The sequence below is a fragment of the Chiloscyllium plagiosum genome, unplaced genomic scaffold (assembly GCF_037043375.1).
Source record: "Chiloscyllium plagiosum isolate Xiang-an unplaced genomic scaffold, Cpla_swu_hap1 HiC_scaffold_45, whole genome shotgun sequence".
NCBI classification, from domain to species: domain Eukaryota; kingdom Metazoa; phylum Chordata; class Chondrichthyes; order Orectolobiformes; family Hemiscylliidae; genus Chiloscyllium; species Chiloscyllium plagiosum.
In genome coordinates, this window is record NW_028270183.1 from 97,568,031 (window position 1) to 97,594,353 (window position 26,323).

Sequence of the window (26,323 nt, forward strand, 5' to 3'; positions counted from 1 at the left end):
CACCATATTCTGAATAGAAATTACACATCGGCAACAGAATGCTGGCCTTGCTAATGAAACTCACCTCACAACAAGAACTGAAAGGAATGAGCAAAGTTAAAGTTATCCATTCGACCCAATGTGATTTCTAAAGCAGATTCAAGGCAGGCTTTCACTTTGCCCTATGCTCCTGACATTTCTCCAATAACATGAAACTTCCCTGAGTGATTTTGAGTGTTGTTTAAAAGTCACATATGGAAACCTGCGCCCAATAATCTGAAAGGAAATGTCTCTGTGTTCATGAGAATCATCTCATAATTTTTTTCAGTACCTAAAGTCATCAGAAATGCAGAAACTATCATCAGGGGTAAGTCACCAATACAGCTCAGTCATGCGATAAGATCGTGGATGATCTGATTGTGATATCAATCACACATCCCTCCTATGCCTTTACAAGGTTAGTGCTTCATTGTTAGTCAAGAATCTGCCTGCTTCTGCCTGAGGAATATTCAATGTTTTATTCTCCATTACTATCTGGGAAGAGAGTTCACAAATACACGACACTTTGAGAGGATTAAAACATGCAACATCTTCTTAAGTGAGATAACCTTCAGTTTCATAGTCCATTCATTCCTGGTAATCTCTCACACAAGCTGAAATATGGTTTCAGAATTCAACATGGAAAGACGACTTGGAATATCCTGGTGTCACCATGATCACATGTTGTTCACCTAAACTCCAGCAGATCCACAGTCAGTCAGTTCAAGATTTCCACCTGAAATAAACGTCCAACACAGGAGTCAGTTGAGTGAATCTTCTCTGGACTGACCTGCGTGTCAGTGTGACCATTATTCTCGCGATGTAATCTCGCCACTACTCTGTAGAAACTCTTCCCTAATTCTAAATGTATTCTATTTCAGAAAATGTCTACATTTATCTTACCTCCCTCAAATCTTTATGCACATATAAAGTTTTTATTTTGTAACCCAGGTGCCCGGTTCTTCTGCGCCTCAAGCCAAATCTGTCCATTGAAATAATACACTGCCTTTCGATACAACCTGCCAACATCGTTGAGCGCACAGAAAATACATCCTACAATGCTCCATACAACAATATTTTCTGTTCAGTTGACGCACCTTAATCTAATTATAAACTCAAGTTTCACAGAGATAGGAAAGCAGGGCTGGAGATATTAAAGAGATAGAAAAGCAAGGCTGGAGATGTTACAGAGACAGGAAAGCATGACCGGAGATGTTACAGAGAGGAAAGCAAGGCTGGAGATGTTACAGAGACAGGAAAGCAAGGCAGGAGATGTTACAGAGAGGAAAGCAAGGCTGGAGACTTTACAGAGAGGGAGGAAAGCAAGGCTGGAGATGTTATAGAGAGAGAGCAAAGCAAGGCTGGAGTTATCACAGATAGTGAGGAAAGCAAGGCTGTAGATGTTACAGATAGAGAGGAAAGCAAGGCTGGAGATGTTATAGATAGAGAGGAAAGCAAGGCTGGAGATGTCAGAGAGAGAGAAAAGCAAGCCTGGAGATGTTACAGAGAGAGAGAAAAGCAAGGCAGGAGATATTACAGAGAGAAAGGAAAGCAAGGCTGGAGATGTTACACAGAGATAGAAAAGCAAGGCTGGAGATGTTACAGAGAGAAAGGAAAGCAAGGCTGGAGATGTCAGAGAGAGAAAGAAAAGCAAGGCTGGAGATGTTACAGAGATAGGAAAGCAAGGCTGGAGATGTTACAGAGAGACAGAAAAGCAAGGCCGGAGATGACACATAGAGAGGAAAACAAGGCTGAAGATATTACAGAGATGGGAAAACAAGGCTGAAGATGTTACAGAGAGAGAGAAAAGCAAGGCTGGAGATGTTTCACAGAGATAGGAAAGCAAGGCTGGAGATATTAAAGAGAGAGAAAAGCAAGGCTAGAGATGTTACAGAGATAGGAAAGCAAGACTGGAGATGTTACACAGAGAGAGGAAAGCAAGGCTGGAGATGTCAGAGAGATATGAAGGCAAGGCTAGAGATGTTACAGAGAGATAGAAAAGCAAGGCTGGAGATGTTACACAGAGATAGGAAAGCAAGGCTGGAGATGTTACAGAGAGAAAGGAAAGCAAGGCTAAAGATATAAAAGAGAGAGAAAAGCAAGGCTGGAGATGTTTCACAGAGATAGAAAATCAAGGCTGGAGATATTAAAGAGAGAGAAAAGCAAGGCTGGAGATGTTTCACAGAGATAGGAAAGCAAGGCTGGAGATATTAAAGAGAGAGAAAAGCAAGGCTGGAGATGTTACAGAGGTAGGAAAGCAGGGCTGGAGATGTTACAGAGGTAGGAAAGCAAGGCTGGAGATGTTAGAGAGAGAGAGGAAAGCAAGGCTGGAGAGGTTATAGAGAGAGAGCAAAGCAAGGCTGGAGTTATTACAGATAGTGAGGAAAGCAAGGCTGTAGATGTTACAGATAGAGAGGAAAGCAAGGCTGGAGATGTTACAGATAGAGAGGAAAGAAAGAGGCTGGAGATGTCAGAGAGAGAGAGAAAAGCAAGGCTGGAGATGTCAGAGAGAGAGAAAAGCAAGGCTGGAGATGTTACAGATAGAGAGGAAAGCAAGGCTGGAGATGTTCCAGATAGAGAGGAAAGCAAGGCTGGAGATATTACAGAGATAGGAGAGCAAGGCTGGAGATGTTACAGAGAGAGGAAAGCAAGGCTGGAGATGTTACAGAGAGACAGAAAAGCAAGGCTGGAGATGTCAGAGAGAGAAAGGAAAGCAAGGCTGGAGATGTTACAGAGATAGGAGAGCACAGCTGGAGATGTCACAGACAGAGAGGAAAGCAAGGCTGAAGATGTTTCAGAGAGAGAAAAGCAAATATGGAGATGTTACAGAGATAGAAAAGCAAGGCTGGAGATGTGACAGGGAGAAAGGAAAGCAAGGCAGGAGATGTTACAGAGAGAGATAAGAGCAAGGCTGGAGATGTTACAGAGATAGGAAAGCAAGGCTGGAGATGTTACAGAGATAGGAAAGCAAGGCTGGAGATGTTACGGTGAGACAGAAAAGCATGGCCGGAGATGACACAGAGAGAGGAAAACAAGGCTGAATATATTACAGAGGTGGGAAAACAAGGCTGGAGATATTACAGAGAGAGAGAAAAGCAAGGCTGGAGATGTTTCACAGAGATAGGAAAGCAAGGCTGGAGATATTAAAGAGAGAGAAAAGCAAGGCTGGAGATGTTACGGAGATAGGAAAGCAAGGCTGGAGATATTAAAGAGAGAGAAAAGCAAGGCTGGAGATGTTACAGAGATAGAAAAGCAAGGCTGGAGATATTAAAGAGACAGAAAAGCAAAGCTGAAGATGTTACACAGAGATAGGAAAACAAGGCTGGAGATGTTACAGAGATAGTGTGGCCTGTGCATGCTAGAATAGGTTAGCGAGATATTTTTAAATTCATTTACAGAATATGGGGAATGATGAAGCAGCTGAAGATTAGAGAGATAGGGACAGGTGTAGGGGCTGGCTGAATTTACAACGATAGATGGGACTCGAGTAAGAGATAAAGATTGTTGTGATACGGAGGGTTACTGAGTTACAAATGAATATTGCAACTGGAGCAGATGACAGGGAAAGAAACAGAAATACACGGAGATAGTTTAAAAACGGAATTATGCAATGTCTTTATGGAGAAAATATCGTAGAAATCTATGGAATAGACAAGGCACTTGGAGGAACTGAAGGAGTGAGACCTTGGACTGTCAAATCACAAGAGTCATAGAGTGGGTGTCATACAGCATAGAAGAGGCCCTTCGATTGATCGTGACAAAAAACTAAAAGCCCTGCAGACCCTGGAAATCCCTCCTTCCTAACATCTGGGGGCTAGGGCCAAATGTGGGAGAGGCGTCCTACAGACTCCTCAAGCAACAATGTGTCATAACGAAACCTCATTGTGTCAGATCCAACACTGACACGGAAACCTCCTGCTGACTCCCTTCCCTCAGCTGATGGATCAGTGTCCCTCTGATGGAAGCCCTGAGAGAGTGACAAAGCTGGAGAAGGTATACTGGGTGGGCCATTTCAAAACCAACACCCAGTGGGGCTCAGCAGCAGCATTGCTCATCGAGATGGTCGGGTCCAAACGGACATAGCTGCAAGACAGGGACTGCACTGAGTGGGAAGGGAACGAGTGAGAGGGAGAAACAGTCTTGACCTTATCTTCACCAACCTACCGGCTGCAGGCACATTGATCGATGACCGTATTGGGAAAGGTGACTACCACACACAGTGTTTCTATAGACAAAGTCCCGATTTTACATTGTGAATTTTGAGAGTGAGAGTGTGTGAGAGTGTGAGAGAGTGATTGAGTGAGTAAGTAAGTGAGTGAGTGAGTGAGTGACAGAGAGAGAGTGAGTGAGTGAGAGAGTGAGTGAGACAGTGAGAGTCAGAGTGAAAGAGTCAGAGTGAGAGAGTGAGAGAATGTGAGAGTGAGAGTGAGTGAGTGTGATTGTGTTTGTGATTGTGAGAGTGAGTGTGAGAGTGAGAATGACAGTGACAGTGAGTGTGAGAGTGAGTGTGAGAGCGTGTATACACATGAGCACACATATGAGAGATACTATCAACGTGTTCAACGGAACAAACTTCAAAGAGATCCACAACTCAGCACTGGCGTGTGTGAGGTGATTCTGGTCATTACCAACAGCAGCAGAATTGTACTCCTGCACAATGTTCACTGTAACTACCTGGCATGTGCTCCACAATACCCTGACCATCAGGCCAGGGTATAAACCCTTGTTCAATGAAGAACAGAGGATGGCCGGTCAAGAGCAGCACTAGATACACCTACCAAACAGGACCACTTACTCACCAAATGGCATAAAAAGCCAGTAACAGACAGATCTAACTAACAAATCAGACCTAACTTCTGCAATCCTGTCACATGCAATCAGTGTGAATTGCGTGGTCAATTTAACAACTCACTGGAAGAGTAGGATACACAAATATCACCTTCCTCAACTATGGAAGGGTCTAGCACAACAATGGGAAAGCTAAGGATGAAACATTCACAACAATGTTGAGACCGAAGTGTCGATGGGATGATCTATTTTAGTCTTCTCCAGATGGGAGTCTTCAGCTAATTTGATTCACTGTGTGTGGTAAATCCAAACGGCTGGAGGGATGGGATAATGCAAAGGATATGGGCTCTGATAACATTCCATTCAAATTGTTCCAGCAGGGATATTGCACTGGGACCTACCTGACAATGTGGAAAACTATCCGCGCGGATCCTGTACTCACACAGACAAAACATCAGACAATCAATGACTGCCCCATTGCTCTAATCCCTATCATTAATAAAGTGATGGAAGATGTCACTCACAGTGGGATCAAGCAGCACTTCCTCAGCACCAACTTGCTCACTGAAGCTCAGTTTGGGCTCTCATACCTTGTGCTCATTGAAGCCTTGGTTTAACTATGTACAACAAGAAAACACACTGCTGAATTCTAGAGATGAGGCGACAAGGACTGCACTTAACATCATGATAACCGCATTTGATGTCGTATCCAGGATTGACGGCAAAACTGGAGCAAATCGGAATTGTCTGCACTGGCTGAAGTGATACCTGGTACAAAGGAAGGTGGCTGGGGTCGGTGGGAGCAGCCATCTCAGCTCCAGTTCTCCAGGGGAGGGGTTTCTGGGTAAGCCTGTAGATCAGAAATGGAAGAGTAAGCCACCATACTCCTACAGAATAACAGGGATGCTCTCTTGTTAGACAGAGACGACTGGTGGCAATTTAACTGGACAGTCATCATGCCTCAAGTAAGGGAGAGATTGAGTAGGACAGTCCATTAGTCACCCCAGTCAGTGCAGGAATTGAACCCATATTGTTGGCATTAATAACTAACCGTCCAACCGATTGAGCTAACCAAGTCCCCACTCAGCTTCTTGGGATAAATATTGTAACATTAATCCGTTCAGATATGTTGTCAGAAACCTCTGGAGCAGGTCGAACTCGAAGCCAGCTTCCTCGCTCAGAGAGAGGGGCAGCATCTGTGAGCTCTCAGACTGCTCTCTGCCCTAAGCCTCATCATAAATGACCATCTCTAAGCTCTAAAATCACAAGTGGAGATGCTTGCTAATGATTGGACAATGTTCAACACTATTTGTGATTTACTCAGATACTGAAGCAATCCTTATCCAAATGCAACAAGGACCTGGAAATATGCGGGTTTGTGCTTAATAGTGACAAGTACCATTTCCATTACACATGTGCCAGACAACGATTACCTCTAACAATAGAAAATTGAACCATATTCTCTAACGTTCAATGCCAGCACCATCACTGAACTCCCACCTAGCAATATCCCGGGGATTACCGTTAACCAGAACTGGACTGACCATATAATTTCATTACCCATTCCTGTGAAGGGCTAATGCTAAAACGTCGAGTCTCCTGTACCTCAGGTGCTGCCTGACCTGTTGTGCTTTTCCAGCGTTACACTTTGATGCATATAAATTAATCGGCTACAATAATATGCCAGGGGCTAGGAATCCTGCAAAAGTAACTTACCTCATGATTTCCAAAAGCCTGTCACCCATCTAGAAGACATACACTGAATGTGTGTGTGATGAAATACCCACCGTTTGCCTGTGTTAGTGCAGCTTCACCCCTCATCCACTGACGCTCAATAGCAGCAATACCTGCCATCGACACGGTGCTCTGCAGAAATTTACCGAGGCTCCTTACAACGTACCTTTGAAGCCCGATCATCAACAAGGTCAAAGGAAACAGATACATGGGACCCCCCACCATGTTCACGTTCCGATCCCAGCCGCCCACCATCCTGATTTAGGAAGTATATTGCTGTTCCTTCAGTGCCACTGTTTCAAAGACCCTCGCTAATGCACATCTACATCACATGAACTGCAACGGGTCAATGTGAAAGCTCAACACCATCTTCTCAAGGGCAACGCGAAACAGGCAAGAAATACCGTCCCAATCATATTCCATGAAGAAATTAAAATGAAAAATATTGTCCAAACATTCCAAATGCTGGACCCTGACTATTGGACTTTGTGAGCTCAGGCTGGTTGTGTCTAGGCAGTATCTTGCTTGTTCTGAACAGCTGAAGGGATATGTTGTTTGAAATAATCTGTCAGTCTTTCAGACCCATGGCCTACATACCGAGCATCACACATACACTGACATTCACATCCCACATTACTAAGCTCTAAGATAGGCAGAAGCAATTGAAAATATATCCATATCTGACTGTAACATGTTTAAACACACAGTGATATTGTTGCCACGAAAATGATTATGAATGGATATTAGCAGGGGGAAAGTGAGGACTGCAGATGTTGCAGATCAGAGTCGAAAAGTGTGGTTCTGGAAAAGCACAGCCATTCAGGCAGCATCTGAGGAACAGGAGGGTCAACTATTAGTTCACAATAGTAATACAAAGGGAAATAATTGCATATTTTCAAAGTCCTTGCATTTAATAATAATTTGGTCTTGGGTGTGGTAATGAGACTCAACGTTTCAATGCTCCTTACCGTGAGTTGGGCACTGTTTTCATCATATCGTTGTTATAAAAGTGAACGGAATAAATGGGAGGATTTTGGGCTTATTGGACAATCTAAAAGTTGGTATTATGAAAGGCTGTCGTACCTTCAGTAAAGAGACTTTGCTGTTAACGGTTAAAACAACGCTGTAAACATTTACACAGAAATTTCCAGCTCAAGTCACACACAAGGTTGTTGGGCTTGGATCATACTGGCCATCAATGGAGATGCACAATTCTGTTTGGATATTGGATATTATAACACTGGATATGTTTTATGAGGGATTCAATGTATGATGCCATGTGTTGCAGGAGCCCATCACCTTTATAACACCTCCATTCAGGATCGGGTCCAAGGTGCAGAATTACAGAGTTTAGGGGCCATATCAGAAGAGATATACCTGCAAGACATGGTTGTTCATAGGTCATTGTTACAAATGTTGAACTGGGTCTAGACCAGCGCCATGTGCTAGTCCATTGACCAGTTTCCCCACTCACATCTCCTTGCTGTTCAGGTATGTCTCTAACCAGTCTATTGTGAGGGATTGTGTGAGTAACTGCCCAGCTCCAGTTTGGAAGCTCTCTGGACAGATTTTGGAGATGGCCAGTGTTTTGGAGGTCATGGCGAGGCCCAGTAACACTGTGTCTGAATTCAGGTTTTTTCTGAAAGTCTTTTTCAACAGCTTTGCTGCCTGCAAGATGGTGTGTTCATTCATCTGAACATCAATGAGCTGTTTACTACAGTCCCTGAATTGTGTAATAGTTAGGTGTGCGCTCTGGTATTTCAATTATAGTTCACTTCAATTGTTTTCAACTGAAAAATAATGATGTTTGGTTTCTTTTAAATATGTAAGGGATGTTAACTCTTCATTATACAAAAAGGAAAAGTGACCTGTTGTATATTTCCCAAGGACTAATCAAGCAACAGTCAGATATTGTCTGTAAAGCAGGATTCTGTGAACAGGACTATATCCCAGGCAACATCACCACCCTCTCTGGTGGGGTCTGCCCCACTGGCAGCACATAGCCAGGCTGAGGGGGCAGCTCCTTGGTATATAGTCAGTATAGTGCTCGGTATTGATGATCCTATGGCTGCTAGACTGCTCTGTGGCTGGTTATGGGGGAATCAATAAAAGGGAAACCTATAATTGACCACATCATCACCGATCTGCCTGCTGCAGGTACACCACTCCATTTCATACATCGGTAAGAATAGGTCACTGCACAGTCCTTATGGGGAGCAAGGGCTATCTTTACATTTTGCAGACCCACCTCACCATGATATGTAGCCCCTTGGGCAGTGAATGGCACAGTATTTAAATAGATTGAGAAACTAATAATGATGCATCCATGAAGTGTAGAGAGCCATCGGCAGGAGCAGAATCATATTCTGCACAACTCATACAGTCTGCAACCACACAGTCCAACATAACCCCCACTGTACAGTAACCATCACGGCCCAACATACCTCCCACTGTACAGTAACCATCAGGGCCTGACATACCTCCCACTGTACAGTAACCATCACGGCCCGACATACCTCCCACTGTACAGTAACCATCACGGTCCGACATACCTCCCACTGTACAGTAACCATCACGGCCCGACATACCTCCCACTGTACAGTAACCATCACGGTCCGACATACCTCCCACTGTACAGTAACCATCACGGCCCGACATACCTCCCACTGTACAGTAACCGTCACCGCCCGACACACCTCCCACTGTACAGTAACCATCACAGCCCGACATACCTCCCACTGTACAGTAACCATCACGGTCCGACATACCTCCCACTGTACAGTAACCATCACGGTCCAACATACCTCCCACTGTACAGTAACCATCACGGTCCGACATACCTCCCACTGTACAGTAACCATCACGGTCCGACATACCTCCCACTGTACAGTAACCATCACAGCCCGACATACCTCCCACTGTACAGTAACCATCACGGTCCGACATACCTCCCACTGTACAGTAACCATCACGGTCCGACATACCTCCCACTGTACAGTAACCATCACAGCCCGACATACCTCCCACTGTACAGTAACCATCACGGTCCGACATACCTCCCACTGTACAGTAACCATCACGGTCCAACATACCTCCCACTGTACAGTAACCGTCACCGCCCGACACACCTCCCACTGTACAGTAACCGTCACGGCCCAACACACCTCCCACTGTACAGTAACCATCACGGCCTGACATACCCCCCAGTGTACTGTAACCGTCACGTTATGACACACCTCCCACTGTACAGTAACCATCACTCCCTGACATACCTCCCACTGTAAAGTAACCATCACGGCCTGACATACCTCCCACTGTACAGTAACCATCACGGCCCAACATATCTCCCACTGTACAGTCACCATCACGGCACAACACACCTCCCACTGTACAGTAACCGTCACGGCCCAACATACCTCCCACTGTACAATAACCATCACAGCCCAACATACCTCCCATTGTACAGTAACCATCAAGGCCTGACATACCCCCCACTGTACAGTAACCATCACAGCCCGACATACCCCCCACTGTACAGTAACCATCAAGGCCTGACATACCTCCCATTGTACAGTAACCATCAAGGCCTGACATACCTCCCACTGTACAGTAACCATCAAGGCCTGACATACCCCTCACTGTACAGTAACCATCAAGGCCTGACATACCTCCCACTGTACAGTAACCATCAAGGCCTGACATACCCCTCACTGTACAGTAACCATCAAGGCCTGACATACCTCCCACTGTACAGTAACCATCAAGGCCTGACATACCCCTCACTGTACAGTAACCATCAAGGCCTGACATACCCCTCACTGTACAGTAACCATCATGGCTTGGCATACCTCCCATTGTACAGTAACCATCACAGCCCGACATACCCCCCACTGTACAGTAACCATCATGGCCCGACATACCCCCCACTGTACAGTAACCATCACGGTCCAACATGCCTCCTTCTCTACGGTAACCATCAAGAGCGGAATGGAAGTTCAGTCGTTAGTTCTGCTGCCTCACAGCACCACGGACCTGGGGTGAATGTGTGGAGTTTGCACGTTCCCCCCCCTCCCCCCCCCGTGTCTTTGTGGGTTTCCTCCCAAAGGCAAAAGATGTGTAGGTCAGGTGAATTGGCCATGCTAAATTGCCCATAGTGTTAGGTGCTTTAGTCAGAGGGAAATGGGTCTGGGTGGGTTACGCTTCGGAGGGTTGGTGTGGACTGGTTGGGCCGCTGGTCCTGTTTCCACACTGTAGGGAATCTAATCTACTCTCCAAGGTTCAAGTCGGGAATATGATGGAATAATCAATTATCTGAATGAGTGCAGCTCCAACAGTACTCTAGTATGGATTTACTCGCAACAGGCAACACAGTTGTGTGGGGAAGATTCTGTCTCACAAACTTGATTGATTATTTTGAGGAAGTGAGAAAATTGATTGATGAAAGCATGGATGCTAGCCGTTTGGACCTTAGCATGGCCTTTGATAAAGTTCCTTATGGCAGGCTCATACAGAAGGTGAAGTGAAATGGGATCAGCGGTCAGTTAGTAAGATGCATAGAGAACTGCTTGGTCATAGAAGACAGAGTAGTGGTGGAACAGTGTTTGTGTGACTGGAGATCTGTAAATAGATGGTGGAGTTGCAGATTGTGAGGATGATTGCCAGAGAATACAGCAGGATATAGGTCAGCTGCAGAATTGGACAGAGAAAACACAGGTGTAACTTTATTTGGACAACTGTGACGGGATGTGTTTTAGAATGTCTAATGCAGGAGAGAAGTGGATGGAAAAACTACTGGCCGCATCAACATCCAAAGAGATCTAGGTGAATAGCTCCACAATTCCCTGAAAGTGGCAACACGGGTGGATAGGGTGATCAAGAAGACTGATGGCAAACTTGCAGACATGCATCGGAGCATGCAGTATGAAAATTAGCAGGCCATATTGCAGCTGTAGAGAAACTTAGTTTGGGCACATTGGAATATTCTGTCGAGTACTGTTTGCCACACGATGTGGAAGTGTTGGCGAGGATATGGAAAAGGTTTACAAGAGTGTTGTCTGGTTTGGAGGGTATTAGCCAGAAGGAGAAATTGAACACACATGGTTTGTTTGCACCTGGGCATCATTGACTATGGGGCTACCTGATAGATATTTACAAAACTGTCAGAGATATAGATACAAGAACAGTTAGAGGCTTTTTCCCAGAGGAGAAATATCAATTACTAGGGGGAACCATAGGTTTTAGTTAAAATGGAGAAAGTTCAAGAGATATGATTGGTAAGTTTTTTTTTGCTTTTTCAGACAGAATGTGAAAGTGACTGGGATGCACTGATAGAGGGGAAGGAGCTAATATAGCAAGAATTAAGAGGTATCTTGGCACAGAGAAGAGAAAGCACCGAAAAGAATGACATAGAATGTGTAGAAGCAAAAACTTTCATTTGAACTTTCGAAGGGTATCATGTGTCAGTGTGGGCTTGCTGGGCGGGATGGCCTGTTCCTGTGCTGGACTGTTCTTTAAGTCAAGATTTGAGTGCAGCAGTGACGAGGTGCTGACTGAATGATGACTGATGATCAACAGCCACATTATTGTAGATCTCTCCTCATCAATTTTCACCTTCATATCCTCCCTCCCACTGTGGGGAAGCTCAATATGGAGAATTTGACATGAATGCCAGAGTTGGTAACTGGTGACTCCATCTTGCACCTTGCTCCTGCGGCCTTCTCTCTTGGACACCAACCTCTCGGGTGACAATGCACGAACAAAAACTACATGTACTCCACACCCACCAATGCTGGCATCTGTCACATGCCAGCCTCGCCCTGTATTCCCAGCACATCTCCGACCCACTGACAGTACACTTCTGTACTTCAATGCTGCAGCTCGGGGTGCACTGACAACTCTAATTATAAGGACACTGCTCAGGGATACACACACTGGTGCAAGGACACTGTGCTCAGGGACACACACCCAGATCATGGTCTGTCCTGCTGGGCTGCTCACTCCGTGTTTGTACACACTCAATGCTGCCGCAAGGACACTGTGCTCAGGGACATACGCTCAGCTCATGGACTGTCCCGCTGGTGTGCTCACTCCGTGTTTGTACACTCACTTTGAGCAGACTTGAATACTTACAGAATTATTGCCTTGCCATGCCCTGCCTTTAGCAGTGTTTCCCCTCAGCCAGAGCTACCAGACTCATCCGCCTGCTGTATTGTCTTGGTATTTAGCACAGACACAAACACAGGATGCTTGATATCATTGTCCACAGTCAGTCACGGTGCCCAGAACAGTCAGTCAACGGGAGCCTCAGGTCCCAGTCCGGGAGCTTGGACACGGTCAGTCAGCTTATCATGGTTGTTAGGGTCAGGATCTCTCCCCTGTGAGGGGGTGAGGAGCTAAATGTTGGGAAACGCCTATCTCTCTTGGCTCTTTCTCTCCTATTGTAGGATGGTTCCTTCTGGAATGTAAAAATTAGCATGAGATATTAAGGGAGATGGAAAAGGTTGGTGCAGCTGTTAGTGCTGGTACAGCTGGGGGTAAGCTGGTGAGGTGTCCTGAATGAGTGATTAAGCAGCACAGACACCAGGCAGAGTTGGGTAGAGGGGCAGTGATGAGATTGGAGTGACTGACAGAAGGTGCTGCATTCAGTGACAGTGGGAGAACATGAGCCTTGGTGGGAGGTGGGTGCAGTAACAGAGATAGAGTGAGGGCAAGGTCACAAAATGCAGATGGTGGCACTTCCCCTGGTGGAGTGGGGAAGGTCACTGACCTTCTTCCTACTCTGCTGGGCATTCACCCAGAAGGCTGGCACCTCACTGACCCAGGGGTCAGGCTCGTACCAAGCTGGCATAGTGTGGTGTCATAGCCTTCCCTGCCAGTCCTGGAGGAAGATAATGTCCCTCTCCTACACCATGTCATTCACCAGAACCTATGGGGCTTGTCCACAAAGTGAAGCCCCAGTTTTACCTCTCTGCCATGTCCAGGGCAGTTTCAGATTGACAATCTAAGAGTGTAATGTATTTTTACAAATGGCACCTGGGACAGGGAGGCCACTGCATTCTGGGATATCCAGACAGTGGGCAGCTGTTATGATGAAGGAGAAAAAGTCATTGCGTTAGTATCAGATGAGAAGAGAACCACGTGGGCAGGGAGGGTAATTAATGAGGCAGATTGGGGATGGTATCATGAGAAAATACACTTCACTTTGTGGAGAGAAATCCCCTCCATAAAACCTGACTAAAATGAGACTTGACCACATCATAAGTTGGTTTCGGCCTCTGTCTGTCTGAATCAAAATAGGGATGCAGTGTGAAATATTGGGAGCAACAAACTTGGAACGGATTCTAGATTAGTGGTGCTGGAAAAGCACAGCAGTTCAGGAAGCATCCGAGGGGCAGTAAAATCGACGTTTCAGGCAAAAGCCTTTCATCAGGAATACAGGCACAGTGTCTGAAGGGTGGATAGATAAATGACAGGAGGGCGGGGTGTGGAGAAAGTAGCATAGAGTACAATAGGTGAGTGGGGGAGGGGAGGAAGGTGACAGGTCAGGGAGGAGGAGTGGATAGGTAGAAAAGAAGATAGTCAGGTAGGACAAGTGCTGAGCAGGAAGTTTGGAAATAGGGTGAGGTCGGGGAAGGGGAAATGAGTATTTCTTTTCCACCTAACCACTCCATCCTCCTCTCCGACATATCACCTTCATCCCTACCCCCATTCACCTATTGTACTCTATGTTACTTTCTCCCCACCCGGCCCTCCTCTCATTTATCTCTCCACCCTTCAGTCATTCTGCCTGTATTCCTGATGAAGGGCTTTTGCCCAAAACTTTGATTTTACTGTTCATCGGATGCTACCTGAACTGCTGTGCTTTTCCAGCATCACTAATCCAGAATCTTGTTTCCAGCATCTGCAGTCGTCTTTTTTACCGAAACTTGGAGCAGTGAGTTATAAAGGAGATTCAAATCCTTAAAAAGGGGTAACACAATGTGCCAGACTTTTAAAAGGAGCCGGGGAAAATCCCCTGCGTTATAGTTACCTACATTATCCAATCCTCCCTGGATGCAGGGATGATGCCAGAGGCCTGGAGAATGGCTAACCCTGCAGCTTTGTTTAATGTGGAGCAAGGGACTGACTGAATAGGTCGAGGCTGGAATTCTGAGACAGTAGGTAAACGTTCACTAAGGAAGTCCTAAGGACTCCAGGACAATCGATCTGGAGTTGTTCAAGGAAGATCGTGTGTAATTGATCTGACTGTGTCGGTTTGAGGCAGTAACTTGTAACTGCATGTGACTGACTTGGATTTGATGAGAGATCCCATGGCAGGCTGTTTAAAAACAGAAACTATAGGATCCAGGTGAATGGAGCAAACAACTCAGAAGTGCAAGGCAAGGCATTTGGGGACATCCACAATAGAGAGGAATGTACAATAAATGAGAGCATAAGCTGTGTGGGCAGATAAATGAAGGTAGCTGGAAACACCAATAATCTCATTAATGTAGCAAATGGCACCATTTTCTCTATCAGCCAGAAAGTCAGAGCAGGAAGCTTATGCAGGAACTGTATAAATAATGAGCTCAGTCACAGCTTGGGGACGTGTGCAGTTCTGGTCACCCATCATATGGAAAGCTGGAATTCGACTGGAGAGGGGAGAGAGGAGATTCTTCACCCTGTGACAGTGGAAGTGCAGTTATGAGGAAAGATTGGAACGGAGGATGCTGAGAGGAGATTTGATTGGAGTGCATATATTGTCAGGAGCCTGGGTAGAGAGGGAGCGAACACCTTGTTCCTGTTGGAGAGCTCAGTTACCGGTGGCGAATATTTAATATAATTGGTTGAAGTATTAGAGAAGTGGTGAGGAAAGTTGTTATTTCACCCAGAGTATGGTCGGGATCTGGGAGGCACACATGGAAGCCGAGTAGAGGCAGAAACTCTCAAACCATTTTAAAACGGTGCCGGGATCTGCACCCGAAGACCAATAGTGTCCGGGGAGACAGAACTAGGGCTTTACAAAACATTACATCTTGACCAGTGCAGACAGTGGACAGAGTCATCCCCTCTATACTGCTGTTTTCTGAAGTTTTCAAAAGGTTACCAATATCTGATGGGATCAATATCTCATAGGACACAGGCATGAGGGATGAGGGCCGAGAGGAGCAGTCTGTAAAATGATTAGCATCACAATAATACTGATCCCATCCTTTACACACAATGCTACTTCACCGTGTTGGTATATTAATCCTTCCCGTCGAAATGGGGAAAACCTTTAATTATCCAGTTCCCAATCATGGTCACACTGGAGCCCCATCTCCATAATCCCAGCTCCATCTGATTTGGTTCACACAATTTAAAGCTAGCCTTTCACTGGCCTCGTTGAAAAGTTCCCAGCTTCATTCTTGCTCCATTGAAGGCTGCTCTCAATCAACTAAGGTTTCTCACTCTCAATTATTGCATAGCATTCTCTATCATCATCCTGAACGTTACAATAAAATGATCGCTGACCCCCAAAACGTTCCCCTACTGACAATGGATCCACTTACCCCACCTCTTCCCCAAGGACCAGGTCCAACAATACATGCTCTCTTGGGCTGGACACATACTCCTGCAGTGAGCTCTCCTCCATGTAATCCAGGAACAGTCGCCCCTCAGGACACTGCACCACCAGTAACCCAGTCAATATCTGAATAAATTAAGTTTCTCATTATAACTAATCTGTAATACTGTCATCGCTCTCAAATGACTCTGCATATTTATTCTCTCCATCCTTTCCAATGGTTGCTGGCCGACAGACTGTACCTCACAGTGTAATTATACACTTTTTGTTCTGTAGCTCCAGCCAAATTCATTCTGTCCTTGGACGGATCCTCTTTCTCTTGGACTCCTTAACTAATGCTAATCTAAACCAATACTTCGACCTTCATCCTTTCCCTTCCCTTCTATCATTTTGGATATTTTATACCCAGCAATATTTAACATCCCGTCCTGCCATTCACTGAGCCAGCTCTCGGTGATCAGTACATCAGATTTCCACACACCAAACTGCTTCTGTAACTCCGCACACTCCCAGTATTCAGGTCCGTGCAGAGGACCTCAGATTAAGGCTTTCTTTCTCACTCCGTCTTCCACTGTTAATCATGTTGTTGTAAATTAGTACCAACTGTATCTCCCATTATTTTGAGAATCCTGGTACTCTACTATTACTATTTCTACCTTTACTATTTCTTTTTGGATCCTAAGCACACACCAAGTTATTTTCAATCCCTCCCAAATAAACTCCGTAAGAAATTCAGTCCCAGCTCTGTCACGTTAGCCCATCCAGTTTGTACAGTTGCTGTCTTCCCCAGAACCAGTTCCAATGTCCCAGGAATCTGAAGCCCTTCCTGCTGCACCATCGTTCCAGGCACACTGTCATCTACCTAAAACTCTAAGTCCTGTTCTCACTTGGACACGGCACTGGGAGTGTTCCAGGGACTGCTACATTTGTGGACCGGCTTGCTAACCATCCACCGAGCTCCCGAAATTCTGATTCCCAGACCACTTCATCCTTCCTACCCAGGTCATTCCTACCAACATGGGCATGATCTTTTACTGCTCACTGTCCCCCAGATGAATGTCCTGCTGACACAGTGACATTCCTAACCCCACTATCCTGGAATGACAGACACGCTGACACCTTCTTCACTTCCCTGTCTCTCCTGTGACTATTGCCCCTCCTTCCTTCTCCCTCCCCTCCTGTACAATCAGGCTGCTTGTGGGGGAACAGACATGGCTCTGACTGCCCTCCCTTGAGCAGACAGCACCTTCATCAGCTTCCAAACTGGGAAATTGAATTGGGAGGGAAACACCAGGTTATGCTTGTGTTCCCTGACTGTTTCTCTCCGATTGCCTCGACCCCAGACCCTTCCTTCTTCCAGGTCGTCATGTCTGCAGGGTGATCTGCTCGGTGTGTGTGCTTTCCACTTAATCTCAGCAACACAGATGTCCAATAGTGTCTCTAGCCACTGTCTGAGCTCCATGACCCAGTGTGCATCTAAGACACGAATAGGGGCTATGACTTCCCAATTAACAGAACACATTTTTCATCTGACAAACATGTCCTAAAATGCATCTTGTCTCGAGTTACTTAATTAATTACTTAGAATGAAGTTAACATCCAGGAAATAACAATATGCTTAAATCCCTTATTCAACTGTGGCTTACTGAAGGTAATTTATTATATTGGCTCACAACTTTACTTCTCCCTCTTATTTCTGTGTTCAACCCTTATTTCAGAAGTTGAAAAAAAAAGCTAACTTATAGCAATTAACTGACAGTCGCTAATAACAGCGAATTTATCAGCCAATGAACTTACTGCATTTTCTGTGATGGCTCTTGCAGGCAAGTCCCAGCAGCAGAAAGTTATCTCTGTGACTCCCAGTGTAATCCTCCAGCTCCCATTGCACTCTGCTCCTTCACAGGGTCACTGTCTCTGTGATATCCAGGTATGACTAGGCCTCGTTCCTCAGTGCTGATTTATATCCTCTCACTTTGGTGCTTCTGTAACTCCCAGGCGTGAGTGAACCTTATGTTCCTGCTTCAAGTTACTCCCTCACATGGTCACTCCTTCTGTGACTCGGTACTGATTTCGAGCATCTGCTCTGCTGTTTCTCCAACTCCAAGTCCCAGTCGGTCTCGATCCTCGCTGAATAGAATAGAATAGAATAGAATAGAAGAATACAGCGCGGTACAGGCCCTTTGGCCCTCGATGTTGTGCCGATCCAAGCCCACCTAACCTACACTAGCCCACTATCCTCCATACACCTATCCAATGCCCGCTTAAATGCCCATAAAGAGGGAGAGTCCAACACTGCTACTGGCAGGGCATTCCATGAACTCAGGACTCGCTGAGTAAAGAATCTACCTCTAACATCTGTCCTATACCTACCCCCCCTTAATTTAAAGCTATGCCCCCTTGTAATAGCTGACTCCATACGTGGAAAAAGATTCTCACTGTCGACCCTATCTAAACCCCTAATCATCTTGTACACCTCTATCAAGTCACCCCTAAACCTTCTTTTCTCCAATGAAAACAGCCCCGAGTGCCTCAGCCTTTCCTCATACGATCTTCCTACCATACCAGGCAACATCCTGGTAAACCTCCTCTGCACCCGTTCCAGTGCTTCCACATCCTTCCTATAGTATGGCGACCAAAACTGCACACAATACTCCAGATGCGGCCGCACCAGAGTCTTATACAACTGCAACATTACCTCAGTACTCCGGAACTCAATTCCTCTACCAACAAAAGCCAGTACGCCATATGCCTTCTTCACCGCACTATTTACCTGGGTGGCAACTTTCAAAGATTTGTGTACATGGACACCAAGATCTTTCTGGTCATCCACACTACCAAGTATCCGACCGTTAGCCCAGTACCCCATCTTTTTATTACTCTTACCAAAATGAATCACCTCACACTTAGCTACATTGAACTCCATTTGCCACCTTTCTGCCCAGTTCTGCAGCTTATCAATATCCCGCTGTAACCTGCCACATCCTTCCTCACTGTCTACCACTCCTCCGACTTTCGTATCATCCGCTAACCTGCTCACCCAACCTTCTAACCCCTCCTCCAGGTCATTTGTAAAAATGACCAACAGCAATGGTCCCAAAACAGATCCTTGCGGAACACCGCTAGTGACAGCACTCCAAAATGAACCTTTGCCATCAACTACTACCCTCTGTCTTCTTCCAGCCAGCCAACTCCTAATCCAAACCTCCAACTCACCCTCAATGCCATACCTCCGTATTTTTTGCAGTAGTCTACCATGGGGAACCTTATCAAACGCCTTACTAAAATCCATATACACCACATCTACTGCTTTCCCCTCGTCCACCTCCTTAGTCACCTTCTCAAAGAATTCAATAAGGTTTGTGAGGCACGACCTGCCCTTCACAAAACCATGCTGACTACCCTTGATCACATTATTCCTATCCAGATGTTCATAAATCCTATCCCTTACAATTCTCTCTAAGATTTTACCCACAACAGAAGTGAGACTCACCGGCCTATAGTTACTAGGGTTATCCCTACTCTCCTTCTTAAACAAGGGAACCACATTTGCTAGCCTCCAATCTTCTGGCACTACTCCTGTAGACAACGAGGACATAGAAATCAAGGCCAATGGCTCTGCAATCTCCTCCCTTGCTTCCCAGAGAATCCTAGGATAAATGCCATCAGGCCCAGGGGACTTATCTATTTTCACCCTTTCCAGAATTTCCAACACCTCTTCTCTACATACCTCAAAGCCATCCATTCCACTTAATTGTGACTCGGTACTCACATCGACAACAATGTCCTGTTCCTGAGTGAATACTGACGAAAAGTATTCATTCAGTGTCTCCCCAATCTCTTCAGCCTCCACACGCAACTTCCCACTACTATCCTTGACTGGACCTATTCCTACCCTAGTCATTCTTTTATTCCTGACATACCTATAGAAAGCCTTAGGGTTTTCCCTAATCCTACCAACTAAGGACCTTTCATGTCCCCTCCTTGCTGCTCTTAGCTCTCTCTTCAGGTCCTTCCTGGCTACCTTGTAATTCTCAATCGCCCCAATTGAACCTTCACGCCTCATCTTTACATAGGCCGCCCTCTTCCATTTAACAAGGGATTCCAATTCCTTATTAAACCACGGCTCCCTCACACGACCCTTTCCTCCCTGCCTGACGGGTACATACTTATCAAGGACACTCAATAGTTGCTCCTTGAACAAGCTCCACATATCAATTACACCGTTGCCTTGAAGCTTACTTTTCCAGGCCACACATCCTAAGTCATGCCTCACCGCATCATAATTTCCCTGCCCCCAGCTATAACTCTTGCCCTGTAGTGCACTCTTATCCCTCTCCATCACTAGAGTAAAAGTCACCGAATTGTGGTCACTGCCCCCAAAGTGCTCACCTACCTCGAATTCTAACACCTGGCCTGGTTCATTACCCAGAACGAAATCCAGTATGGCCTCAACTCTTGTTGGCCTATCTACATGTTGTGTCAGGAAACCCTCCTGCACACATTGGACAAACACTGACCCATCTAACGAACTTGAGCTATAGCTTTCCCAATCAATATCAGGAAAGTTAAAGTCCCCCATAACAACCACCCTATTACTTTCACTCTTCTCTTGAATCATCCTCGCAATCCTTTATTCTACGTTTCTAGGACTATTAGGGTGCCTGTAAAAAACTCCTAACAGGGTGACCTCACCTTTCCTATTCCTAACCTCAGTCCTAACTACCTCTGATGGCGAGTCTTCATCATGGCTGCTGATTAATATTCTCCCGCTCTGTGCTGCTCTCTCTCAGGGTCTCTCTCTTTGTGACTTCCAGGTAATGGTAGGCCTCAAGCCTCAGCTGAGATGTATAACATCCCATTCCGCACTGGTCCCTCACAGGATCACCGCTGTGCCTGGAAGATAGTGGAAAAGAGAAGGATTAGACAGAGCAGAGGGTGTTAACGTGATTGAGGGAGCTGTTGGGGATGGAACAGGTTATCTGGAGAGGTAGGCAGTCCTGCAGTGTCTAAAGAAGGTTACTGGAAGATACAGTGATGGTTGTAGGCACTGAGGAGATCAAAAGAAGTAGAGAGATGGCGGCTTGTTGGTGATGGAGCCTTGTAGAGTCTAAAGGGATTTTTGTGAGCTGCTTACTGAGATGTGAAGACTTCAACAAATTCAAATTGACAGCCAGGGAGTGTTGTGTGGCACTGGAGACTGTTGGATGTTACAGAGTTAGAAGACTGGGGGAGTTACAGATGTTTGAAGCACTCGTGGCATTCAAAGACCCTCAGAACATAAGGCGGTACAGAGAATGGGAGCATTCTAAATAGTGGGATTGCAGGGGCTGGAAGAGCTAAGATGGATGAGGAGGATGAAAAGTACCAATGCAGCACAACCAGCCACTGTAATTCACAGAGATTTAAGGAAGGGAATCTGTGCTGTCATTGAATACAGTTATATGGAGAGTTACAGATACTGAGGGGTTACAAATTCAGAACGGAAGTGGTTATAGGTGATCAGAAGTTTAAACAAGAATAAAGAAATTTGAGAGGTCACTTGCACAGATGGGAATGGAGGTGGTGAGACATTCTGATGAACGATAAGAGTTGTTGGCAGAGGAGGATGTCACATATACAGGAAGAGCTGCATTGGCTGTATGCAGTTACAGATGTTAGGAGTGTTGTAGCGCCTGCTGGAGGGGACACAGATAACAACAGTTCCAACGGCTGGTGCAGTGGTTCAGGAAGGCAGCTCACCACCACCTTCTCAGGGACAACTCCAAATCAACAATTCATCCAGCAATGCTCATGACCACGAGTGAATAAATAAATAAATAAAGTATCTACAAGCAGCACTGAGGTCACTCAGGAAGGCCATTTCATCACCACTTCACAAACCCGGAGCAACTATACCCTGGAAGGACAGGAGCTCCAGGTGCACGGTAACTTTAGCATTGCCAAGGTGCCCTCCAAGATACGCTCCATCCTCCCAGCACTGTGTCTGTCCCTACACCTAAAGGATTGCAGTGGGTGAGGAAGGCAGCTCCCCACCACCTTCTCCAGGGAATTACAAATGGGAAGGTAATGATGGCCAAGCAAGTGATGGCCACATCACATCAATGAATTTGTACAAGGGAAACTCATGGACTGTTCATGGCCCCTTTGCTTCCTCCACACAACCCACATTCCCATCTCGTTCTGTGTCAGCAACAAACATGGAAGCAATAGATTTTGTCCAATCATCAAATGCATCAAATCCCTTTGTGAATAATCCATTTATTCCCACTTAGTTTTCTGTTAAAGAATTCCCAATCCATGCCAGTACATTCCCTTCAATCCCACATTTGCCAATTTTGCTTATCCACATCTTCAGTGGGACCTTGTTGAAAGGTTTCTGAAAACCCCGACAAACCATTCCTCCCTTTTATCTACTCTGCTTATTCACAGCCAGACAGGAAAACAAACCCAGCAGGGTTTGTGAAATGAAATTTCAGTTTGAGAACAACTTGCTTGGCATGGGTAGAGGATTGGCTGATTAGCAGAAGACAGAGTAGGTATAAAAGGGTCGTTTTCACGATCGGAACTGGTGACGAGGGGAACTCCGCAGGGGTCAGTGTTGGGACCACGCTGTACATGTTACACATTAACAGTCTGAACAAAGGATGTGAGTGGGTACAAGAACTAGTTTTACAAGAAAGAGCCCACGATGAAATGTTTGTCATATGAGAAGCTGGTGAAGTCTCTGAATTTTTAGAGGCGGCGGTGGCAGGATCTCATTCAAACTTACAGAATACTGAGGGGCCTAGATGGAGTGGACGGGGGTGGGGAGATGCTTTCACTGCTGCAGAGACCAGGGCTCAAGAGCACAGCTTCAGAGTGAAGGAACAACCCTTTAGAATGGAGATCTGGGGGAATTTATTCAGCCAGAGGGTGATGAATCTGTGGAACGGTTCCTGCCGTAGGGAGGGTTATAGATGAGGGTGGCATTTACTAGATAGGGTACAAGAGCTGGAGAAGGTTATGGAGATGATTAGATGGATGGAGATACTAGAGGGGCTTACATTGACAGGGTGAGTGATAGTGACGGGAGACTGTTACACAGATAGTGACTCTTGCAGGAACTGGATTGGGAGAGTCACAGGCACTGGATTGGGTTCTACAGATCGGGACCTGCTGGATTATACAGATAGGGAGGATTGTGGGGTCTCCACATGTTGAGAGGGTTTCAGGAAGACGTTACGCCGATAAGGAGGGATGTTGGAATTGTCGTAATTTACAGAGTTTGGGATGTTTGGAGCTGTTTAATTGTTAGAGGGATATTTTTAGGGTCATTAATATGGAATGCAGATGGAGAGTTTAGATTTTATTAGATTCCCTGCAATATGGAAATGGCACTTTGGCCCAACACGTCCACACCAACTCTCCAAATAGTAATCCACCCAGACACGCTTCCCTCTGAATGATGCACCGAACGCTCGGTCAGTTTAGAATGGCCAATTTATCTGACCTGCACATCTTTGGACTGTGGGAGGAAACCCATGCAGACACGGAGACAATGTGCCAACTCCATACAGACAGTCACGCGAGGCTGGAATTGAACCTACGTCTCTGGCACTGTGAGGCAGCAGTGCTCACCACTGAACCACCCCAAACTGCAGAGCTACACAAAGAGAGAGTATTTGAGGGGCAGGGAGGATCACACAGAGATGGGAAGTGTTTGTGCAGCTGGAAAAGGGTCTGGAGGTGTTTACACAGATAAGGAGTCCGGTCAGGATGGGAGATGGTTACAGAGGTCATGTGGTGCTATAGGTCAGGAGGTAGGAATGTGATCTGGCCTGCAGAAGGTTACAGTGAGATCATGTTCTCTTGGAGCTTGGGGAAAGTACACAGCTGGGTATTTTGGTCCAGGCTGGAGGATTTAAAGAGACAGGGTGGACTGTAGTTATTGCGGAAAACTACAGAAATAGAGATTATTGTATTAAGTGCAGGATGAGGTTACTGAGATTGGGCACGTTACCGAGTTTGGAGCAAATTATATATAGGGAGTGTCAGCATTGGAGTAGGTTTCAAATAAATTATGGGAGGGGTGGAGGTTACAGAAATTGGAACTTTTCTGGGAATTACAAGCATTCAAGACACTGGCACAGATGCGTTGGACCGAAAGGTATGTCTCCTTGCTGTATGACTCTATCACACGACAAGAGACAGTGTGACAGGGGAAATATAGAACAGAAAGACCCCAGGTTTCAATACCACCTTCTTAAGGGAGGCCTGCTTTCCCCTCTGTTGTCCTGATCCTCACTAAGACAGCACAGGCCTGGATTGATAACTGTCAACTTCCTATATTGATATAGGAAGGCTCAGTACAGCAGTGATGAAAGTGAACAAGAGAGTGTGGATTGAGTCTGGGCCCATCATACTCTGTATTCACCCTTCAACACTATATCTGTGTCATGTCTTCCGGACTAAACTTCGATCCCTTAAATTCGCTCTGCTCTGTTCACTGTGAGTGATCTTACCTCGCTGCAGGATTTATTGAAGAAACCAGATCTCCCTGCCCTCTGGCTGACCCATTGCGTTCAATGAGATGATGAATGAAACACCCAGCAATTGGGAGGTTTATTGAGTCAGGAACATCCTGAGTACCTGCAGGAGACAGAAATAGACAGAATGGGAAATTAGACTGATGCAGTGAGGGTTGCACAGGGAGAATGGCGCTGAGTACCACAGAGATCTGGAATATCCCAGTCTCCATCCCTGACCTGTGCTGCTGCGTCTCTCTGGAGTGGAGAGTTCTGTTGGCTGAGGATCTGGAGTAACTACAAAAGCTGCAGTCACTGGCAGCAATTAGACTCTCACAGTGACAGATACCACATGGAGAGAGACTGAGAGAGAGTGTGTTACTCTCACTAGACTGTTCATCCAGAATATAATGCCAGTGGTAGGGATACCCATCTGAATGTTCAATATCCTTTCAGGAATGAAATCTGCGATAGGCAGCTGGTCTGACCTACATATGACTTCAGACCCACAGCAATGGAGTTCACTCTAAACTGCCTTCTCTAATAGTCTCACGAGGCACTCGGCTCAATGGCAGCTCGGGGGTGGGCAAGAAAATCTGGCCAGCCAGAAACAGCAACATTCCATGGAGTGAGTTAAAAACAACTCGATTGGGACCAGTGTCCTGGCAAATTATGTCGGTGGGTTTATGGACAGTGCTTTAATTGACAGAGAGGATGCAGGGACAGGGTTCAGGCGAAAGGAGCTTGCCAAATCCAAACAGAAAAGGTGACACATCGGAACAGCATGGGGATGTGGCTGAAGACAAGCAGGAGGGAACTGGATGGGACAGAGTTTAACTAAAACTGTACATCAGTGAATTAGGCTGTGACAGGACATTCTGGGAAAAAGTCAATTACAATGTTCTTTCTTTGGAATGGACAAAGTATTTGCAATAAGGTAATAGACTTGTGGCACAGAGATAAATAAGATTTAGTCACCAGGAAGATGTGGTTAGAGGAGAAGCAAAAGGCAGCACATAAATATTCAATTGTACCCATCCTTGAGTGGTCTCAGGGAGTGCAGGATGGGTAACCCCGACAGTAATGGGTAACAAAGGCATTACAGAGAAAGCATTTGGCATCAGATGATGCAGCTGAATCAGCCTGAATGCAGATTCTGGGTAATACGTGTCAAAAACACAAACAGGAGAACAGTTTTTAGGCTGCCTGACAGCATTTCATTGCTCAACACTGTTACACTTTCCAATGAATTCCTGTGTAATGCAAAGGCAATGTGATCATTTTGGGAGACTTCAATCTTTGTCAAAAATGATATTCTCTGAACTCCTCTTCAAATGTTTGTGCCAGTGTTTCTTTGAATAACACATTGTGTTAATGGCCGGGGACCTGACTATCTCAGATCGACCGTTGGGTGATGAAGCTGAGTGAAGGAATAATGTCACACTCAGAAATCCTCTGGGAAATTGTAGTGTAGTGGAATTCTGTGAGATGATGGATTTTTAAAGTGACCATAAAGCACACGCTACAATCAAAACCAAATTTACAACACAATTTACATATGTTTGAGAGGAGAATTGACCAAGGTAAACAGGGGAAACAGTGAAGTGTGTGGCTGGAAATGTACAGTGCAAAACATTTTGTCATAGAGATGTACAGCACGGAAACAGACTCTTCAGTCCACCTCGTTCACGCTGCCCACATACACGAACATAATTTTGTCTCATTTGCCAGCACT

At 45.7% G+C, this 26,323-nt stretch overlaps 1 long non-coding RNA gene across 3 annotated transcripts; it reads right to left on the minus strand.

Moving 5' to 3' along the window:
• Positions 1 to 477: 477 nt before the first annotated feature.
• Positions 478 to 24,836, minus strand: LOC148136820 (uncharacterized). Of its 3 annotated transcripts, none has more exons than XR_015754428.1 (3): positions 24,586 to 24,836; positions 5,575 to 5,656; positions 478 to 754 (listed from the first exon to the last, which is right to left on the minus strand). It is a non-coding gene; the product is annotated as an uncharacterized LOC148136820 (long non-coding RNA). The 3 variants fall into 3 exon arrangements; XR_015754427.1 differs by lacking the exon at positions 24,586 to 24,836 and adding an exon at positions 17,882 to 18,204; XR_015754429.1 differs by lacking the exons at positions 478 to 754; positions 24,586 to 24,836 and adding exons at positions 5,372 to 5,423; positions 17,882 to 18,204.
• Between the last annotated feature and the right edge of the window lie 1,487 nt (positions 24,837 to 26,323).